This window comes from Lepidothrix coronata, unplaced genomic scaffold (genome assembly GCF_001604755.1).
Source record: "Lepidothrix coronata isolate B3197 unplaced genomic scaffold, Lepidothrix_coronata-1.0 Scaffold124, whole genome shotgun sequence".
Taxonomy (NCBI): Eukaryota; Metazoa; Chordata; class Aves; order Passeriformes; family Pipridae; genus Lepidothrix; species Lepidothrix coronata.
This window is the reverse complement of record NW_016690304.1, coordinates 4,321,519-4,338,881: the sequence shown is the minus strand read 5'-3', so window position 1 is coordinate 4,338,881 and position 17,363 is coordinate 4,321,519. Positions and strand designations below refer to the sequence as shown.

The 17,363-nt window shown below is 42.6% G+C and overlaps 1 long non-coding RNA gene across 11 annotated transcripts in view; it reads right to left on the bottom strand.

Moving 5' to 3' along the window:
* The window catches only part of LOC108502779, a 60,236-nt gene that overhangs the window by 26,622 nt on the left and 16,251 nt on the right, over positions 1-17,363 (bottom strand). For 6 of the 11 annotated variants that reach the window (XR_001876608.1, XR_001876609.1, XR_001876601.1 and 3 more), the window contains 5 exons: positions 16,610-16,979; positions 15,897-16,037; positions 14,675-14,761; positions 13,881-13,951; positions 4,654-4,815 (listed from right to left, as the gene is read on the bottom strand). This is a non-coding gene — a long non-coding RNA (uncharacterized LOC108502779). The remainder of the gene's footprint in view (positions 1-4,653; positions 4,816-13,880; positions 13,952-14,674; positions 14,762-15,896; positions 16,038-16,609; positions 16,980-17,363) is intronic. The other 5 variants (XR_001876605.1, XR_001876611.1, XR_001876603.1 and 2 more) reach the window with 3 other exon arrangements.

The following is a 17,363-nucleotide window of genomic DNA, read 5'->3' as shown; positions in this document are numbered from 1 at the left end:
TCTGTTTGCCAGATGCCTCCAGAAAGGCACGGTTTTCTTAAATATTTTTGGTTTTTGAAACTGCTGAATAATCTTCACAAATACAGTTCATGATCTGTTACCCAATTAGAACCATGCAATTGCTAGGAGCAATCTGAGTTGTTTACATGGCACATTTCTATCACATGCCCTTCCTTTGTTCCTCATCATTGGAGCACAACTCTTTAATAAAATCAGGCTTATGCAAAAACATTTTAACATTTTCAGATAAACTGCTGTAGCCTCTAGGAATGCTTCTGCTGGTCTGATGTGCAGTATTTCAACCTGGGAAGTTGGGCATTCTTGTCTTAGGTTCTGCAGAGCAGGTAAAGAATAATTCTTTTCAGGAAAACACAAAAACTGTACTTGTATGAACACCTGCCCTGAGGAAAATTTCCATAGTACCTTGTCTTTCCCTGTCCTGACTCCACCTGAGAATCGGTGATCTTAAAAGACCCTAAAGTGCCCACTTAATAGAACATTAAAAATCCACGCCTAGAGGTGATCTGGAGGGATTATTTAATCTCCTCCCTTGCTGTAAAGCAGAATAAATAATTTAGACCGTCTCTGAAAAACATTTGCCACACTCGTTCTTGCAAAAATTCAGTCAAGAATATTCCACTTTCTCCCTAAGTTATCTGTGCCATGGTTTTACTACTCGTGTAATTAGAACATTTGAGCTGTGTCTCCTCACCTTATCACTTCATCAACGTATTTGTCCAACCAGACAACTCTGACTGGGTCAAATTACCCAGTTTTATCACTCAGATTTTGAATGGTAACCCAGTCAGAGAACATAACGAAGAATGATGCTGAAAGCCAAGATCAAGATTAAATTAATATCTGTCTGATATCTACTGCATATTAGTTGCCCTATAAACTGAGAAATTACATTAGTTAAACATTAGCTACTCTTGGCAATTTTAATGTTTTAAAATAATTTTACAATTCAGGTCTGTACAAACTGACAGTCTGTCCAGGAATCCAAACCCCTTTCTTACGTGGATTCATATTTCCAACTTCATTAACCATTCTTTCTTTGGAATACTTGAAGGGGGCTTGTAAAAAACAAACAAACAGAGAAACAAAAAAAACAGAGACAAATTTTTTAGTAGGGTCCGTAGGATAGGACGGGGTGATGTTTTTAAACTAAAAGAAGTCAGAATTAGAGTAGATGTAAGGAAGCCGTTTTTTACAATGAAGGCAGTGAAACACTGGCACGGGCTCCCCAAGGTGGTGGATGCCCCATCCCTGGACACAGTCAATGTAAGGATGGACAGGGCCCTGAGCAGCCTTTCCTAGTTGAAGATGTCCCTGCTCACTGCAGGGGTGGTTGGACTAGGTGGCCTTTACAGGTCCCTTCCAACCCAAACCAGCTTGCGATTCTGTGCACAGGTAAGTCCTCCTCGCTAAAGCTCAGCTAAAATAGCTCCCCATAACTTTCACCCTGTGAAACAGAATTGCCTCAACATATTCCAAGATGGTGATACATTGATTTTTTTTCTGCCATGTTGCCTTTACGTGCAATATCCACATGAAGTGTCCATTGCCACTGACATTTGGCTAAAAAGTGCTTCCAAGAGTCAATCAAAAGCACCTTTCCACTCGTCCCAGGCAGGTGGCTTAAATTAAACCCACCTGTCAAATAGGCTCTGCTCTTTCTCTCTTTCTAACTCCACCCAGCCAAGTCTGTCCTTCATCAGTCCACAGCTTCAGGAGAAGCATGGATAATGCTGCTCCATCTCTCCTGTCCTTACAGAGTGAGCTGTATGAATGCTTCAATCCTGTCACTGATCCCAGCAAATTTCTAACATGCCTATTAAGTATTTAATTTGAGTCTATGCTACAATGTCAGGTTCTCTTCTCATGTTTGTATTGACATTGCCCTCTTAACCTTCCAAAGGTGCTACTGTAATATTCTCTCCTTTGAACTGGTAACTTCTGCCTTTCAAACTGAGCATAAAAGCCCTTTTCTCCCTAGGCTGGTGTGTGGTGCACTATGGTGGAGTCCTGTTTCTTCATCATCTAAGAGAAATTCACACCCCTGCCTTCATAAATCTGACAATAGCAAGTGCCAAACACGTTATTTCCTTTTAATTAAAAAATGAAGTGGTTTGGTATTCCTGAATTGAAACACTTCATTTCAATGAGTTGAACCAAAGCAAAATATTTTGGTTTGACCCAGTTTGACATCAGTTTGTCTCATCTGTCCAGACTGAGAGTCTCTGTCCCTTTTTCCCCGTGATCCAGCACTACAGTAGGTAAGAAGGGAGACTGCAACACACCCTTGGTTAGATAATGCAGAGGTTGCTGTAAGAAATAATCAAGATACAATGCTACCAGTCCCAAAAATACCAGAGCAGTTCACACACATGGCTCAGACTCAACATTAAGTAACCCACAGCAACACAACAAACTGTTTTGAAATGGATCAAACTGACTCAAAGCAAAATATTTCAGTTATACCTTCCTGGTGAGTCCTTCTTAAATTTCAACTTCACAGAATTTTTGCATAAAAGTCACTTCAACACCAAGTATTTCTTAACATAATATAATTAGCAACTGTAGAAATAGATCAGTCATCATGACTTGCTGCACAAGAAGATCAGAATACTGATTCATACATACTTTATATACATTGAATTGCTTCATAAACCCAGTACTTTTACATCTTCTTCATAATATGACAGTTCAAAAGGAGGTCTTTGCACTCCAATGGTTGGCACATGATGGGAAGTGATGCTAATCATGAGAACAACCAGAAAATTCTTTTGAACCAATTAGATGGCACCAGTCACAATGACATTAGTCATCCACTCCTCGATCTGAGGACAAGGAACCAAAATTGTCATTCATCTACTCCTGAACTGCAAAAAGACATGAGGGAAGTGTACTATTTCCCATTCTTATTTTAATGATCGTTACACAGAGTGACACAAGCTGCTTTTTTCTGTTCCTGTTCTAGGAGAATGGTGGGTACCCTCTGTGCAGGTTTCAAGAGAGACTTTGATCTCATTTAAGTGCTTCATGCTCCCTCTGTCCTTGCTTGGTCAACACAACCAAGAAAAAACAGGACCATAAAATTCTGCACAGGAGGAGGACACACAACCTGATGCCATTAGTCTCTGCAGTTTATAAGGGCAAGATGAATGAGATGTGACTGCTGCTTAGCAATGACAGTGACAGAGGAAAGAGTTGTCATATATGGTGCCATGGCTCTGCACACCAGTGAAAATAATAAGAAAAGCATGAGAAGTGGTAACCATGTGGAAAAGCGCACACACAAGGAAAATCTCCCAAAAAGTTGATGGTGGAGCATCAGGAGGGTTCAAAGTGGAGGACTGGAAGAACAGACCCAGGAATACCACCACAACAGAGAGGCAGACTGCCCTGGAGTAGCCAGGTTAACAAACCACACGCCAAAGACTTCACACTGCTGAGATCAATGAGATATGTACCACTGATCTCAGTGAGCTGAGAGGTGGGGGAAGTCCAGGAGGAACTGGTAGGCAGGAGAGGCTGACCAGACCCTATATCCCCACACCACAGAGATGCTGGTGTAGCAATCTATCACTTTGACCTCAGAGCAGAGCAGACAACCAAACCCCCTGGTGAGCACAGAGACCTCTGTGTGTGATGTTCCAATGTGAGAGACACGCTTGAAACACTCAACTGCTACACACATCTCCAAGGCACAGGCTGGCCATTCTATATTTCAGCTCTTGAAATCCCTCCAACACCTTGTCTTTGAAAGACAGGGGTAGTGAAAAAGAGGATGCAAAATCAGAAATAGCAGCCCTTCTGACAGAGGAGTAAACAGACAAAGTTAATAGTAAAGTAATATTCTAGAGAAGCCAAAGATCGATCTCTGGTTTGGGAAGTCCAGATGCATCTAGCACATCTGGGGAAATTCTGCCAAGGTTTGCATGGCAATTGGTCCTCTGGAATGACATTTTGCTTCACCGCCCGATTAGAATTTGCCCTTTAAAGACTTTATGGGGTAGATCTTCAGCTACAGCAAACAGTGCTGCTGCTTTCTGGAAGCAAGACGGTTTTGAGCAGGAGACAATTATGCCCCAGATCTCAGACTAGTAGGGTGGTTTTCTCAGGAGAGCTACAGCTGACAGCTTCACAATGATGGGAAATGTTATCCATGAGATGAAACTCCAATTCAACAAACTAGAAACTGACTTTAGGAGAAGCCATGTTAACAGATGGTACCAAATCCAAGTGGCAAAGACCACAAGTACTTCTTTACATTTTGCATTTTGTCTTTTGTGTGTGTGTGTGTGTGCGCTTCAGCCCCAGAGAAGCAGATTATGACTCAAGATGTGGAGCTAATTAAACTATAACACACTAAAACGAGATTTGGCTGTGTTGACATATCTAGACTGTGGTACAGCAAGATGCTCCTCTGTAAACACTGAGAAGCCTCCCCAGGATTTCTCATAATTATGAAGTAATTCAGATTATCTCCATAAGTAGTCTTGGATTTGAATGCCAACACCATAAGTAAAGCATGCCTGAGCTAGAAAAATCAGATAATCTAAGACCATATTTATATATGTATAAAAAGAAGATGAAGGGGGACAACAGGAATAGCAACTGTGCCCTGCAGTTGTTGCTAGGTCTCACCTTTCTGCAGCCAGCTGCATTGAATCCAGATTCATTCTCTTCAAGAGATGGTATCCAAAACTCCCCAATTTGTCTTTCACACTGTCTGGGAGGAATAACTTGATCACAGTGAAATAAGACTCACAGCAGCCCTCCTTCTCCCAGAGAGAGATCTTCCAGAAACTGTAAAGATACCATTTTAATTATGTTCCAGCGCTCATTTAAAACAAATGCCTGTTGGCACCATGCTTAACATCATAAAAGGTCTCTAACTCTGAGGTAGCCCTTGCTTTGCCTGGTATGAGTGAAGCAACACTAACCTAAGAGGTGCTGATGTGTCCCACAGGAAGGGGTACAAACCTTCAGTCCAGTACACTTTTATCTTCTCCAGCCTCTAACTGACCTGGATATGCTGCTGGCATGAGGAAACCAGGAGTGAGGTTTCTGATAGATGAACTCTACTAGCAGCTTCTACTAGCCCTTAAGATACAGTGGCAGAGCACTGGAACAGGCTGCCCAGGGAGGAGGTGCAGTCTCCCTCTGGAGATATTCCAAAGCCACCTGGATGTGTTCCTGTGTCACCTGTGCTGGGTGACCCTGCCTTGGCAGGGAGGTTGGACTGGATGATCTCCAGAGGCCCCTTCCAACCCTAATGATTCTGTGATTCCTTGTTATGTCCAACCTAGCTGTCTATGTACATCCTGGCAGAAGTCACAGCTGCCCCTGCAGATTCAGCAAAAGGGAGCCTCTCTGTGTCTCATCATGCAGGAGATGCTCACTGAAGACATGGCAAAGAGGAGCTCTGGGCATATGCAGAATGCTCAAGCATCTGCAGCACATTGATCTCTCTGTGGGCAACAGATGCCTTTGCAGACATGCAGCACTCCAGACTCTTTTTATGCTCGTTTGCACCTAAATACTGTGAATTGGAAATTAAACTCACACTTCCTTGGCTCTGAGCAAGAAAAGCATGCCCCTTTAGCCTTGAGTTAATGCCTAGGCTTGGCGCTCTCCACCACCAGCAGAGACAGACAGTGCTGCTGGATGATTCACTCTCATACATCCCTAATGAATCACTCTGGCTACCTTCAGTGATGAGGGAGAAACAGAGAGCACCCATACACATTTACTAGAGTCCTGGCCTTCAGGCAGCTCAAGGAGGATAAGATGTATCCTACCTGAATGGCCTTTTCTTTTGAATGTGTATAATGGTCAAGGCAAACGAAAAAGGAGCTCAGACCATGGCTTCTTGTCACAATAACCTATAAAACTATCATGAAAGCAGTAATCCAAACCCACTAATATCAATGACAATAAAACAGAAGGTAATTCCCTTAGAAGTCACCAGCTATTCCACATGAGACCCAAGTGTGCCACAGCCTACCTGTGTGCCGATGCGTATCACACATCTGTCCAACAGAAAGGCCACTGCCAATTCACATGCTGCCTATGTTTTCAGTCAGAGAAGAAAAGAAACTATTGACCCAACAGCTTAGAAATCAGGTCATGAGATTCCTTGTGCATGATCCTGGTATCTTGCACGAAACTTTCTGTCCAGACAAACACCTGTAACCCCATGCTTTCAACACAGCTTTGATTTATATCCTTGGCTTGGCTTCTGCAGTACTTTTAACCCTTCTGCAGAGGGTCTGCTTGGGCCCAAGCTGCACAGCTGGGGAAGTGGCAGGGAAGAGCAAGGCCCTGGCAGTGGGAAAGCAGCTAGACCCTCCTGCTGGTTTCAAAGCTTTTGCGGGGGCACACCAGGCAGGGCAGGCTGCCAGGCTTCTCTCAGCAATAGCTGCATTGCCAGGAAGCAAAAATGACCCAAGGGATCCACTACATCACACGGAGGGACAAGATTTGCACACACAGACCTTGTGCTCCAGTGGTCCTGGCTGCCTGTTCTGCAGTGGGGGTTCTGCCATGCCCATGAGAGGGCAGTTCAAGATCCATTGGAGCAGGCCCAGGGACTGGATCAAGGTCCATTGGCTCTGAAACACTCAGCTGTTTGGTGTCACACAGCCCTTTATCTCCTGAGGGGAATGGGATTTTGTGCATTTACATTCTGAACACATTCAGCAGGTATCTCGATGAAATACGACACAGTCAGGCTCTGAAAAGATTCCTTGTAGGTGTGAAGACTGCGAGTGGCACACATCATTCTTCATTTAACGCTTCGTTGATCACTGACTTGTGGATTGTTATCCCTCTGAAATATCCTACCCATTCTTTTCACATGGGAATGTTGACCAGAGTAACTGAGATGTCTTTACACATAGATTTGGCACAGAGTCTGTCTGCAATGGCAGTGAGATACCGACCTGGCTGGGCTTGTACCTACCCTGTGGCTGAGGCAGGAGAGCAAATGTCTACAGTGACTATGTCACCTACATCTGGAAAGAAAAAGGGTTTCTGTTTGAGTCAGCACACAGTGTCAGGCAGCCAGGCACTGACTGCTCCACTGGGCTCCCCAAGCTTAGGACAACATCCCTCACCAACCAGCTTTTAAAAGATCAGTCACATCCAAGCACATGCCACCAGCTGAAACATGCCTATCAAGCAACATGAACTGAATCCTCTGAAAGCACTACTTACAGCAGTTTGTCCTGTACTGCTCCTCAGAAGATTCTATTTCCAACGCTTATAAGTTAACCAGGCTGTCTAGAGCAAGTGCTGCATTTGCTGCAGGCAAACTACAAACCAAGAGCAGCAGGAGAACACAGTCCCTTCTCTGCAAGTATTTCATAAATAATAAAAATCAGTCTATGAAAGATGGGAGAAGACTATCAAGTGTACTCAACATTCGTGACTTACACCCACCACAAATGTGTGCCAACACATCCATTGACTTCCTTTTCACTTGGTCTACATCTGACCTTGCCATGTTCATTCCAATAATAGAACAGCTTCAAGCTCAAAGTCATCTTTCAAATAACGTTTTTCAACTGATAATATGCTCCCACACTTAAATGAACCAAACTTTTAACTACTCTTTAACCTATTTTCTTCATACAGGTAAAATGCCAGGATAGTATGGAAAATAAACCAGTATATATTTAACAAAAACATGTATTTTAGTAATTGGCAGCACGTGTCAGCATCAGCAAATCACAGAGTTCAGGCAACGCAATGTAATGCATGTTTTCATTCCATGTTATTGGTTTCTTAATTTCGCAAACAGGGGATTTCTGACTGCATTTAAAGGGGAAATCAGCAAATCAAATTTTCTGTAGAAGGGAGAGGCATAAAATAACTCAAGTTATCACAGAAACAAATTTAAGCAAACTGGCGCCACAAATCAAGTAATTAGGCAGAAAGAAGAATTAAATCTCTTCAAAAATTATTGATTTATGATACTATGTCGTGTTTGGGACATAAATATTTATTATCTTGCAGCTCCCGTTCCTTCAACACTTGGATTAATTTTATTCATGCCTTTCTAATAAAGGGCAACTCAGCTAAGTCCAAGTAGTGAACAGTAAGACAATACTCTGTTAAGTTTGCTCTCTCCTGAGAAGTAGAGAGCACATTTTATGTCAAATTATTCCATTTACAGGGAACACTGTAATACTGGGTACACAGAGCCCCACCATGGATTACAGGATTAGACTCCTGTGTATACCCTGGAGCTGTCTAATAAATTTAAATTAAACTGCCATAAAGTAGACAGGGGCAGTCCTTTTAGTCTTGCCCTAGAGTACAGCAAGAAATGTATTGTGCTATGTATTTGCCTTATTAGTGAGTTCTTCCTGCCAAGAAGCAAGTGTCCCTAAATACCAGAAGCAGAGAACTTCAAAGGTTTAAATCCTTATGCTCTTTCAGTTGGACATTAGCAATGACCATTTCTTCAACAATTCACAGTGCAAAGGGTTGTTGTTTTCCCTGCAGGACTCTAATCTGATAAGGAGCCAAGAGTCAAGCCAAATCTCAGCAAAAAGAGAAAGAAAAAAATATTACGTCTTCCTCTTTTTTTTCCCCCTTGCTCACAGAACATGACCAAACTGGCCTTTAGTAGAAGTTCAGCTCACAGAAGTCATTCTTGAAAGCCCATTGGTGGAGAGTGCATTTCCTTCTCCTTTAAGGTTGAAAAGGAAACTTTCTGTGAATTTACTGTAATGGAGTGTTTGTCTGTATCAGAAACAGCCTGACCTCTCCAGCCACAAGATGAAATACCAGCAGCCCACTCTGTCACTAGTTCACTATTAGGAAATTACATGGGAGGAAAGACACAACACAAAATTCACAGGGAGAAAAAAAAGAAAGAGAAAAAAAAGGCATCAGTAGTGGTGGGAGTGAATGAACAAGCTTAATAATGAAGCCAGCAAAAAGGAAAATACCCTCTGGCCGATTGATAATAAAAGGTTACTTGAGGCAAAGGGTCAGATCCTGAGCAGTGTAAAGTGGCCCAGCTTCTCCAGCCTCAGCAAAGAGACAGTGATTTACAGCAGCTGCAAAAAGCCCCAGGGGACAGAAAAACCCAGCTATAAAAATGGAACTGCAGGCCCATATTTTGCAAAGCTTCCACTCACTTTTAGCACCAGGCTGAGGTACAGAGGTGACTCTGAGGGTTTGTTTCTGCGGGGGAGTTCCTGTGAAGTAAGCTGAAGTGTGAATTTACACTGCATCTACTGCTGGGTCTTTAAGTAGGCTGTAAATTCATACCCTAGCCTATTTTACAGGGATTTCCCCAAGTAGATAAGCCCTAAATTTGCCTCCTAATCATGGAGGCAGACAAAATAAATAGACGTTTTCAACACTGCAGACCCACACAGGAATCCCTCTATTGCCTGTAGGGGCAAGTGGGTACTGGACAGTATATTATATATTGTATTACAGTCCTGCAAGTGCATAGTGCCCTTCTTTCCACTACTGACCCCCAGAGCCCCCTCCACTCATCTCTCTCAACATCCCTCTACTTCAAGAAACACCTTTGAAAACCCTGGCCCTCATGTCAGTCTTCCATGCCCTGGCCTCTGGCTTTCCCCTTCCCCATTCCAATTCCACATCTGGAGGTCCGTGTTCTCCCCTGACCCTCAGGGGGAGCAGTAAAGCTGTCCTGGTGCAGAGGTGTCTCCTCCTACCAGTTCCTTACCTCTGAACCAACCTAACCATGTCCTGTCCATGCCTCACCCATTCCCAGAAGCACTGGATCCCTGGGTTAATGGGTGTCCCTTGAAACCTACATCAGAGTCATAAGGTTAACTCTATGCCAACAAATGCCAAGAAGCTGGGCAAGATTACTCACACTTTCTTGGCAGAAAGATGCTTTTACAGGCAGTCGAACAGGAAGCCAGAGGCCTTCGGCAGAGCCAGAGGAAGCAGCTGGCATGGTCACAGCTTCACCAGGGTCCTCAGGCTGGGGGTTTGGGCTTCAGCAGACTAAGGTGAGCAGCTTGAACCACACCAGGTCCAGGTTCTTTCCCTGGGAGCCGCAGTGAGGCTGTAATGGAGCAGAGCACTTACGCCTTGGCTCATCTGGGACCTTGCACCGCTTGAACAGCTCCTGTGCTGGCTCAGGCACTCGCTGCCCCAGAGCCAACCAGTCCTACCTGAGGCCATCCCACTCTAACACAGTGACAGCACTGGGTCCTCAAGGATCCTTTTCAAGAAGTCAGTTTAGTAATATCCTCTGTCACCTGACACAAACATCAGGGTTCTCAAAAGCAGCTTGGAATGCTCTCCTTCAGTGAACTCCCTGATTTTGCAAAGCATGAAAGAGAAAGTCAGTTAACACTTAGAGCCCTAAGATCAATGAGGGAAGCAAAAAAGGCATAAAACATCTTTTGATTTCAGCAGAAGGAACCAGCCACAGTGAACAGTCATCACATACACTACAACATTCCACACCATCCTTATCTGCAGGAGCAGATAACAGCAGCCTGGGGAACAGGAACCACATTCTAACAGATACAAGACTGAAAAAGTTCTCTGAGAGACAGGTCACAGAGCAGTGATCCTTCCAGCACTTGCCTAAGTTTAATCTTTGATGCATATGAAGATTCTGCACCATAAGCATCTCTGAGCACAGAAAGAGCTCAGCACCCTTTAACAGCTAAAATCTGTGCTGCAGACCATTTCTTCCATTCTGTTATCTCAAGCTCTGTTTGTGACCCTTTTCTTTGTACTATCTGCAAACATTTGTGCAATTGAGTTGTACCAGTAGTTGCATTTAAAGAAAGCCAGTGTCTGAGCTTCACAGAACAGTCTTTAGAGAAACTGGAGTTTATATTAGTTCAGGAGCATTTATCTTGGAAGTGTCTGGTCTTTCATCCAAACAGAAAGCACCAACAACACAGTAAGAGCACCCAAATCCCACCAAGCCAACACCATGACTCATGATAGCTCACAGAACACTGTTTCACAACAATCCACAGAGCTAAAAAAGTAACAGAAATATTGAAAGGTACATAAATACCAGGGAACAGCAATTGCATCATCATGATGCAAGCAGAAGAGAAGGTTGGATACTCTGGGAAAATTCTTCTGTGTGAATTATTTACTTGGCTGAAAAACTTCCTCCTTCCTTTTCATCTTGCCCTGTTCAGCAAGAATACCATATATTTGAATATGGAATACCATATGGTATCTTCCATATACTGTCCAGCAATTGCTTCCAGCTCCAGAACAAGACACTCAGACTGGGCCAGTCATGTTAGAAAACTGAGTGCAGAAAGGGGGGTTGTGTTTTACATCCTGAAATGTGAAAATCTGAGGTTTTGGAGATAATTCTGGATGTTAACTTGATCTTATATCACTGACTTCAGTGACATTGCCCTATCATCCGTGATTCCAAAGCCACAGCAGCAGGATGCTGACCTGCTTCCCCACAGGCTCCACGTGCAGTGTGTCCACCACGACCAGACTCAATCTCATGCACAGCCAAGGTGACACAGTGTTAGTGCCATGTGGAGGTGGACAGAAAGCCACTCTTAAGTCCCAGTGCACACTGCAGTGGCTGCTCCAGCTGCCTCCTAATTGCTCTACTCAAAGGCTGTGTGAGAAAGTGAAAAAAACCCCTGTGTGATCATGTCATGAAACCTTGCCTCACTGCACACAAGCAAAACAAGGTTGAGCTTCCACTGCAAGGACACCCTTGGTGCAGACACTTTGCTGTTTTTGAACACCTGGTGATCTGAATATTTGTTATCCACTGTTAATGTTATTAGTATCTCCATACATCTATGTATGGAGATATGTATCCCTGCATTTTGGATGCTCTATACCACTTAAGAAGTGCGAGTATTTGAAAAAAAGGAAGGCCCCACACACCCATACCTCAGCCCACAGCCTTGGGCAACCCACGCAGAATCTGAGACAGGCAAGAAGTTTCCAGAGTATGGGGAGAAAATGGTGGAGATAACAGCAGAGTAGTGTGAAAAAGAAGTCAGACAATGGGGGTCACTGCATGAAGGGGGCTCTGAAATAAACCTGTACCTACCAATATTTCTGTCTGCTGAGCAAGATGACGACACAGGGTGTGAAGGGAGGAATGCTGTGTTTTCACAGGGCTAAGCTGAAATAGGTCCCTGTCTTAGGTCTCAAACCTATTTACAGCAATATTTTGTCCCTTCATATGATATATCACTGGAGATAAAGCATCTATATAAATCTATAAACTTTTGAAAAAACATTTTATGGTTTTAATTTGCAGAGTATGATTTCTTTCATTCGTAGCTTTCCCAGGCTATAGATTTCCTGTCTGTCATCTCCCTCTTGGTGTTACAACTCCAGAGCCAAGCCACTCTAAGTCCTTACTGAGCCCACCACTTACAGGGTAACAGGGATAACCACCAGCGTATTCCCTAAGCAGGGCATCCCAGAGAATGCACTCAACAAAACACATCCAGCAAAGCAAAGGAACAAGGCCCTTCATGTTAATTTAACAACCTACTATCCCCTGAAATCACTGGCAATATTAATCTATTTATCTTGCCAGTAAACAAATCTACGAGTTTCCCATGCAGTAACACACTGATTAAAACTTAGAACATGGGCCCAGGCAGGGCATATTTCTCAAATAAAAATAAGACCTTAATAACGCTTAAAGGAAATTCCACATAAACACACAGCATCCAAAAGCCAGGAGCATGGAAGAATTCAGTCGGACTTTCAGTCAAAATCCAGTGATTCCTTTTATATTGCTTCAGTTGCAATGTTTTCAGAAGAACAGAGAACTGTCCTTTGAGACCTAACCAGTAAAAGGAGCATGGCTCTCCTTCTTCCACTGTCACGTAGTAGGGAGGCCTTTATGCCCTGCTAAATGTAAAATATTTTAGAAAAACAAAACCAGGAAACAAACTGGGATTTGGTCAAGAGTTCATGCTGGCTGAATCACTGTGGTGTGGAAACCACCAGCTCTAAAGATGGAAAGTCCAGAGCCATTCATTACCTCAAGGAAAGAAAAACAAAAAAAGGGGAAAAAAGAGGCATTAAAGACCCATTTGGCTTGCTGGTAAGCTCTTCCAATGTTGGAAACACAGGAGAGGCTACCTATAGGTAGGTGCCTTGACCTTTTTCCTCCTCATCTCTCTCTGAGCACAGCCAGCAATTTGATCTGCATCACAGTTTTGTCATATTGGGTACAGTGAAAATTGTTTAAATGTCACTCCCTGACTCAACATGCAGAAATGCTTTAGGTCAGAGCACTGCTTCTTCCCTCCACATCCTGCACCTATTGCCCTTTGAGGCCTTTCCCCGGGAAAAAAACCCAAAATCTACATACTTTACAGCTTGAACATGGCCAGTTTCTAAGTAAAGACTCGTTCAGACTTCTCTGGTTTGCCTTTTATTATCTGAGAGGTTCCAAGGAAATATTGCTCAGAAGCATATAAGGCCAAATGTTCTTAGACAAGGACATACAATAATGAGTGCATTTAGTGAGGCAACACAGCCATTTCGAAAGAGGCCCGGGAAATCCTAAAATTGTTAAAATGTATCTTCACAACTACTGACAAGATCTAGTAAAGATGTTTGTGTTGTGCTGGCGCATTTCATAAGCCAGAAGTCTTATCAGAGAATCATTTTAGCAAACTTCAAAAGGCAAACTGTTGTGCCCATTGCTTGTAGGAAGGAGAACAGCTCCTGACAATAACCTCCCCGTTCATTTTTTGCTTTCCTTGTTTCCAAAGTACTGGCATACAGAAATATGCTACATTCAGGCACTAATACACACTTGTCCAGCTGACCATCATGTTATTTGACATAATGCTGCCACTAAAGTTAAGAATCCTATCAGCTTTCAGACTCACCTGAGCGCTGTGCAGCCTTTTTATCCATGCTGGATGGAACGACCAAGAGCTGCAGCAGGAAAGGAATATACCTGTATACACACCACAGAACAAGAGAGCTAGTCCAGCAGCTAAACATTGCAAGCTGAGGAAACCTGTTACCAGCTCTGCAACATATTTCCTTACACAGACTTATCTACATCATTTGTTCTCTCTGTGCCTCCGCTCTGTAAAATGGTACTTTTATATAACAGGCTGTGTGAGAATAAATATGGTATGAAGTGGCACTGACAGGGAACATGGAAATACCTCTATCTATGATAACTCCACACTACCAACCAGCCATTTTTAACACTCAAAATTGAATGATTCCAGAGAATGCTACAGTGGAAGTGACTCACAGAAGACTGAAGAATCAACACCCTTTCCTGAACTGAATGCAGTTTTGTGAGTGTAGGTTTTAAAGGGTTCATTTACCATAGTGATTCCATTTGGAGAGCAGTCTTTTATAGCACTGGTGTCAATGACCAGGGAAGCCTTTCAACTCGGCAAAGCATATTCCAGGATGTCTTAAGAAAAAAGATCTATAAAAACTGCACATCAAAAGCCTGGCATTCTTGTGCATTAGTTTTGCACACTTCTAAATGAAGCTAGTGTTACAAAGTGCTTCTAGGCCTATCAAAATTTCACAGGCAGTATGTCAGGAGGGAATCCATCCTGAAATACTAAATCACAGTAAACTTCAGATAGGCACCAACTTTTCCTACAGAGGCTTGCATCAATCATTCTCCCTTTCTCTTTCCTGAAGGGCTTACCCTGCACAACAGCTCCTGGTGACCTCTTCAGTGTGTGCAGTACTCCTTTGGGTTTTCACTGCTCTCGGCTTCACATGCTGCTAGCACCTGTAACATAGAACAGTACATTCTGAGTATTCCCTCTGCCACCACTGCCACCCCACAGTTCTACAGGGCACACCTCCATCAGTGTCCAGGTTTGGAGCAGCAGTGAGCTTCTGGAGCCAGCCCCTCAAATGCCCCACTCCTTGTGCAGTCCCTGAGCACAGCCTGGATTCCCTTCAGATGGGACTAAGCTGGAAGAGGTACCCCAGCAGCACAGGCAAAGCACCCCAGCTGCACACAGCGTGCAGGCCAGGGGACATCACCAGCTCTCCAGGTCATTCCTCGTGGCTGCTACAGCTGCTTGTGAAGAAATTGTCTGGGAGTATCAGACATTCATTCTCCTCCAGGGAAACTTAACAAACCCTCTCTACTCTGTGGTACAATCACCCAAAACTCGCATTGCTCTCCCTCCCCACCCCCTCCAAAAAGCAGCTTAATGCCTGTCTTTTCAGTTATTTACCCAATCAGCACCTCCGGTGGATCATAACCTTTGAACATTTGATCTTTTTGGACTAGTTGTTAAAACTGTCTGTCACCATTTAGGTCCTTGCCCACCTGCCAGTATCCTGTCACTCACCTCTTCTCTGTCACCCATTTCTACTCTTCCTTTCTTTCTTTTGGACTCACTTGTCCTGTTCTATGTTTTTAGATATGAATAAAGCTCAAACTCATCACTAATACCAAATTCACCTGAAATAACTTCATTTTCTGTGATTTCTTTGATTTTATGTGACTGCATTTCTATGTAACCTATACCAGCACCATCTGGAACTTCACACTATCTATAGAGAAATCACCCCCTTTTATCTCTCAGTTAACTGGTCTTTTCTTTGTGGGCCAACCCAGCACCCGTGGAACTGAATGGAAGGACCTCAGCTGACTGCAACAGGCAGTCCCCTAAATGCACTTAATGAAGACATTCAAACAACTGATGCTATTTATACTGAATTTCATGACTATATGACATTCAGAGATAACCATGTATGTTCTATGTCTTTTGGAATACATTTTTCCTATTATACAATCTGAAAAAAATACTGGTTTTGTTCTAATGTAATTTTAAGAATCAAATTTATATACAAGACCTTTAGAAAACAGAGACCCACCTCTAAATGCAAAGAACAAACATTTGCATTACCTATTTATATTAAAATATGCAGAAATTTCCAAACTATTCAGCCAACTTATAAATTTTTATAACTTCTTCAAATTGTTAACATTTTTTTAACACACAGCATTATTTCAGCTTTGTGGAAGGCTCAATAACAATCTTTCTGGTCTGGAAAAAAAGGAAAGAACATTATAATAAAGAATGCAGAATAAATAAAAACAAAACAGTACAAGCCGTACATCCACGCATACAAAGACAACTTTCATGGTGAGCTATAAGCAAGTATAATAACACAATGTGCTGCATGTTGATTTCACCAGTGAAAAGAATTTCTCCAGTTATTGAAGACTTTCCTGGCAGAATTTCAGAAAAAAATTCTGACATTCTCCCAATCTGACTTCTGTGCAATGCAAGTCATGCACATTTTAAACACTAGTGAATAATACTGCCTTTCTTCTGAGAACTGTTAACAGCTGTAGAAACTATTATAGCCTGCTTAAAATCATGTCTCTGTAGTCAATACTCTCCAGACACTTAGCAATACTAAAGCTATTCCTGGGGCTAAAGTAGAATTGCTATGTGAGTACAAAGTTTGATTTATGTTGAAATGAAACAACAAACATCTGATCTTTCCTTTTTTTTTAACAGCCATTCATATAAACACAAGTATCAGCTGCATGACTAGAAAGCGATGCACCGAATTTACAGAAATTGGACAAGGGAAGACCACCCACAGTCACCTTCAAGAAGAAAAGATTTGTCAGAGGGTGACAGATTGCTGGTGAAGATACTTAGTACAGCTGTGGTTGCCCTGATGTCCCCATGGTGAGGCTGTGGTTTGTGAGAGTGATGTTCCATGAATCCAGTTTTTCAAGTCGTTGGAAAGACAGAAAATTATCAGCAGCCCAGTGCAATATCTTGGTGATGCTCATCATCAGCTGCTCTCAGACAGATCACAGGCACAGTGGACTGCCTAATAAAATCTTCCAGATGCATCCAAGAGGAAGTCAAGGTCTCTATGTACTAATGTTATTCTTTCACAACCCAAAGCACAGGTGGGAACAGAAGAAATGCTCAGTTGTGGCTCCTTTGACATTTTTGAAATTATGACTGGAAAAAGAGAGGAAAAAACACAAGTAGAATAAGAGCAAACCTTAAAATACATATAAAATTTCAGATATGTTCTATGGATTCATGTACATCACTAAGATGTGCTGAAAATACAGTTTTGATTCCTCACTTCAACAAACAGCCACCTAAATTCCTTTCTTTTTTTATACATCTTCACCTCACAAGAAATGAAGACACCTAAGAAAATATTATCAGTTTCGTGGAGGGTTTGTGATCTCTGACAAAGTCAGCAATTAATTTGAACAGTAACAACAATAAAGTGAGGGTTAAGCTAATTTTAGTAAGAGACTCTTCCCCCAGAAGAGTATCATAAATTGATCAGGAAGCCTTATGCAGCCTCGAATGAATGCTCCAGCTTCTTCT